Source organism: Cavia porcellus, unplaced genomic scaffold (genome assembly GCF_034190915.1).
Source record: "Cavia porcellus strain 051 isolate PalLab524CR breed Dunkin Hartley unplaced genomic scaffold, mCavPor4.1 scaffold_17, whole genome shotgun sequence".
Classification (NCBI taxonomy): Eukaryota; Metazoa; Chordata; class Mammalia; order Rodentia; family Caviidae; genus Cavia; species Cavia porcellus.
In genome coordinates this window covers 52,297,703-52,302,512 of record NW_026947500.1, presented here as the reverse complement: position 1 = coordinate 52,302,512, position 4,810 = coordinate 52,297,703, and the positions used below count along the sequence as shown (strand labels likewise).

Sequence of the window (4,810 nt, the reverse complement as noted above, 5' to 3'; positions counted from 1 at the left end):
CCCTTTTTGTAGGATTAAAGCTTAGGGAAGTTCATTAACATGACTTTAAAATTGGGCCGTTTGAAAATTGTTGATCAGCTCCTTTTCTATCTTGATTGCTCATAAGGTCAGGTAACAATTCATGTGTGGTTTATTGACCTGAAACTTTAGTATAAGTGATTTCACTTTGGTGTTTAGACTGGTCTTCTGGACCCCAATGTAGATCTCAGTACACAATGCTAACCCTTTTTATTTAGCACTCTTATCATCACAAATCCAGGCCCTTGGAATTAGCACCCATTTGACCAATATGTACTCAGGGCTGTTAAAGTGTTGTCTCATAGCACCCAACTAAGTCACTTCGCAGTTATTCCCCATCACATGAATCCTTTTTGTTTACTTCACTTCCTTTAGCTAATCTAGTTTATTTACTGGATATCCGAGAGTCACTCCACAATATTACAAACCCAACAAGAGCAAGGACCCTCTCCCTGATGTTCACTGACAAGATATTCAAAAAACAAACAGTGTGCGGCACTGTGTAGGTGCTTAATAAATACGTGAGTGATCTATTTATTTCACACAGAGGGGTCGCCGTGGGCGGAGGTGTCGCCCCTGTCTGAGCGCTCCCCAATTCCCTGTGCACCTAGAGACCCTGCGAACACCACTCTTTCAGAGCAGCCCCTGAGTCTTGCGTCAACAGCCTGCTTGCGTCATCAGCCTGCGACGCCAAAGACTGGAGCCTGAGGCAGCCTAACAGTGTGCCCCACTTCCGGAACTGAGGACCACCTGAAGAGCGCTGGAAATTATTGCTTCGGGCCTAGACTGGTGTTGCAGACTCATGTTGTGCTCCTTCGTCATCAATCCATGTGCAGCCAGCGGTGTCTGGTGCTCCTGGTGTGGTTTCTTCTGTCTCAGGACCGGTGGCTGTGGCAGTTGTGCAGGGTTGAGTGATGACTCGGTTTCTGGCACAGGGAGGGTTGGGCAGCAGCGCCCCCAGGGCTCCGCTCCAAGCTGACCTCTGGGCAGGGACAGGCACCCCAGTATTCTCTACACCTTACGCAGCTCAGAACCTGGAGTAGAGGAGGTGGCAGGCCCAGGTGCTCTAGGAACCAAACCTTGTAGTGCAACCCATACTTCACTTTACGTAACTGAAGCTGCAGAACTAGTAGCCTAGCCACAGTGTTTTAACTCAAGTGGTTGATGAAAATGACTCTTGGAAAGTGAAAAATTTCAATGGAACTCTCCAAAAAGAGAAAGGAAGGAACAAGCTGACAAAGCAGAAATAAAACGCGTGAAAAATAAGCCTTCTTCAGTGAAGGTCTTTCGTATTTCCAGATGTCACTCTGATGACCAGGACACCAAATGGGATTCCTTTGAGGAAAGGTAGCTGAGCGATTACTACGTAGAAATCACAATCAGGAACCACCATACTTGTCTTCTGAGGAAAACAGGAGAGAAGATGATTCTCTGATTGTCAAAATACCCCACCAAATGTCTGGGTAGGGGAGGCCTCTCACAAGAAAACTGAAAAGAGAAAGGAAAAACATTGGCATTTTATCCATTCATCAGGAGGGAAGCATGCCAGAAGGAAATAGAAAGACAGAAAACACAAATGTTGGAAGCATCACAGAGAAGAACTGAACAAAGCACCCCAGGAATGGGAGAGGCAGAGGCGGAGGCAGCTGAAGGTGCAAAGGTGCGGAGGGGGCACTCCAGGAGAGAGCTAAATCACTAGGAGCAGCTAAAAAAGTGAGAGCTGCGCAAGATAAGGGAGCAGCAGAGGGCAGAGAAGAAGTGCAAGGGACATAAATTTCTCAGGGAAGTCTGTGCATTACTGCTCCCTGGGGGAGGGCTATGGTGACAAAGACAAGGCCAGCCACTGGAGTCACAGCCTTGTGGAGCCACACAGGGGCACTTTGAAGTGGGAGAGAGCTGGAGGTCAGTAAATTAAGAAAAGCTTGAAAAACATGACCTGCTGTCTAACTTGCAGGACATCAGAGACAAGAGGAAAACCAGCTCAGCAGAGTTGGGCTCAGATGTGGAGAAGAAGTGATCACTAGTGAGGAGGAAGAAGAGATAAGGAGGAAGTCTGAGGCCTCAGAAGACTCTTGAGAGGAAATGAGTAATGGAGAAATGGGTGGAGATGAAGAATAAGAGAGTGAAAACCACATCCTGATTTTTTTCAAAGTTGCAATTTGACAGAAACTCCAATGATGGTGAAGAAAGGGAGGAAGAAGTGGGTGAGGAGACTGCAGAGCAATGCCCAGACCAAAGGTACATAGGGACCTGAATCCCTGGTCCTATCACCTAATGAGCTCAAGCAAAAGCTGCCCAAGTACCTGCCAGTTCTGCAGGGCTGTGGAAGCACGGGGGAATTTTAGTGTCTGAACAGGATGGAGAAAGATGTGTACAAGTGGTCTACAAATCAAAAGCAAGAAGACATCAAATTCTGGCTCTAAATCAGTTGAAAATGGAGAAGAACTTCTCAGTCACATCTCTAAGATAAGCACTATTCTCAAGGTCCAGCACCCCAACATCCTCACTGTCAGGGAGGTTGTGGGTAGCAACATGTATAAAATTTACATTGTGATGAACTGCATGGAATATGATCTCAAGAGCCTGATAGAGTCAATGAAGTAGCCCTTCCTTCCAGGGGGAGTGAAGACCCTGATGATCCAGCTGCTTCATGGGGTGAAACACCTGCATGACAACTGGATCCTTCACTAGGACCTCAAGACATCCAACCTGCTGCTGAGCCATGATTTTATTCCCAAAGTAGATAAATTTGGGCTAGCATTAAGAATGACTCATCCCTGAAGGCTTACACCCCTGTTATAGTGACCCATGGTATCATGCCCCCAGACTGCTGCTGGGTGCCGAGGAATACTCCCCAGCTACTGGCATGTGATCAGTGGGCTGCATCCTTGAGAAGCTGCAGATGTGGAAACTGCTGTTCTCTGAGAAATTGGGTATCAATTAGATAAACATAATGTTTAAGATCCTGGGGACCCTCAGTAAGAAAATCTAGCCTAGTTATAATGACCTCCTTGCAGTGAAGTAGATGACCTGTAAGAGACCCTATAACAACCACTTCAAGTGTTTCTGGACTTTGCTGTCAGGCCAGGGCTTTGAACTTGGCCCCGATTTTACTTCCCTAGGATCAATGCAGAGGGTGGCCTCTAACCCCACTCCCTACTGATGCCCTCCGTGTTACCCACATGACTGGCCAAGAGAGAGCAGCATGGGTAAAGCGTGGCACAATCTGGTGAACCCTGGAGAGCAGCCTGGACTACAGTAATCTGTGCAATGAGGACCTCAAGGAGATGTGCTTCCAACCAGAGCACCTTGGCCATGGGCCCTAGCTTCAGCCTAAAGTTCTCACATGGTGATCTGGCCAGCCAGCCACCAATATCATGTGCAGACCCCAACTCTTACCTGCCTGGATTGGGCTACTGGGGCTCAAGTTGACCAGACATCCAAGTCTTAGAAGTTAACTTGATTTTCCACTTTTTTATTAAGATTTTCATTTGTAAGTTTGTATAATTGTATTTTCCTTGTTGTGGGAGCAAACTGTACTGTATAGAACAAAAAGGTTCCAATAAAAGGAATTTGAACAAATTGTACACTTTCCTCAATTGATTTGTAGGATAATGGCATATAAATTAAAAGTTAGTAGTGAGGATTTGATCTGAAGATGCTCAGTCCCATGACCTTCATGTGTTAGTGTGCCTGTAACAGCTTTATTTATTTATGTAGTGAAATGTGTTACAACCTGGAAAGCTCCACATCTGAAAACTCACTTAACCCTCTTATGCACCCTCTGAGAGGAGACAGAACTCATTTTCTTCACCTTCCTAATAGAAGGCTCTGATGATGGAGTGGCTTGCTTGCCACATGCATTGTGAAAAGCTTAACTGGCACATGAGAAGAGATGTTCTAGTTTCACTTCCTAATCTCTTCTTAGAGCTTCTTTACAGTATTCTGAGTATTAAGACTTCAGTGCTTTGCAACTGGGCCATCTATTTACACACTGCTGCCTTCTCTTCCTTCTGAACTTAGCTTCCTCATTTCCACATAGTAGCAAAAGATCCTCAAACACCAAGATTTGAAGATACAAGGATGCTATGCTTTAGCTTTCCCACTTACTAGCACATTTTAGCTTACTTCCTGTCAAACGTTTTCCATGTCTGTGTAATGAGAAGTATCACATCTTAGCTGTCTAACTTGGATGTCTATAGCCAAAGGCAAATAAATCAATTTAAAATAGTTTCTATATAGTGCCCACTCTATGCCAGGTCCTGTTCTAAGTGCCAACAAGCCAAAGAGGCCTCTCAGTGATTCTTTCAGGGAGTCCTGCTAGGCATCTCTGTTCGCTCAATGATGAAATGGAGAGAGGAGCGATTAATCACTCCAGATCACATAAGCAGGGTGAAAACAAAGCCATCCTTATGTATATTCCTGTTTGCCTCTTAAGACAATTTTGGGGAAACCAAGTATAATACTTCATAGCATACGTGAAGTTCTTTCCCCTTGTTTCTAGTAACAACTCCAGACATTCAAACTGATTGCTGGATGTTAGCCACACTGCATTTTGAATTTCAGAAGTCTTTTTCTGTTTGCAACCTGCCTGTACTGATGTTAAGTCAGATAAACTTAAGAAAATCTTCACAGATGATAAAAGAGAGGCTTTAAACAGCAATTGATTTATCTCAATTGCATACAGAAGTCTTGCAGAAAACAGAACTTGTGACTCTTTTGCAAGACCAGTGAGCAAAAGTTTCAATATTCAGAGTTTTCTGCCTTTCTTACAATGTCCTGGAACCTCTTA

At 44.8% G+C, this 4,810-nt stretch overlaps 1 pseudogene; it reads left to right on the top strand.

Annotated features, from left to right (window-relative positions):
• Positions 1-1,639: 1,639 nt before the first annotated feature.
• Positions 1,640-3,418, top strand: LOC100724352 (cyclin-dependent kinase 11B-like; annotated as a pseudogene).
• Positions 3,419-4,810: the final 1,392 nt, after the last annotated feature.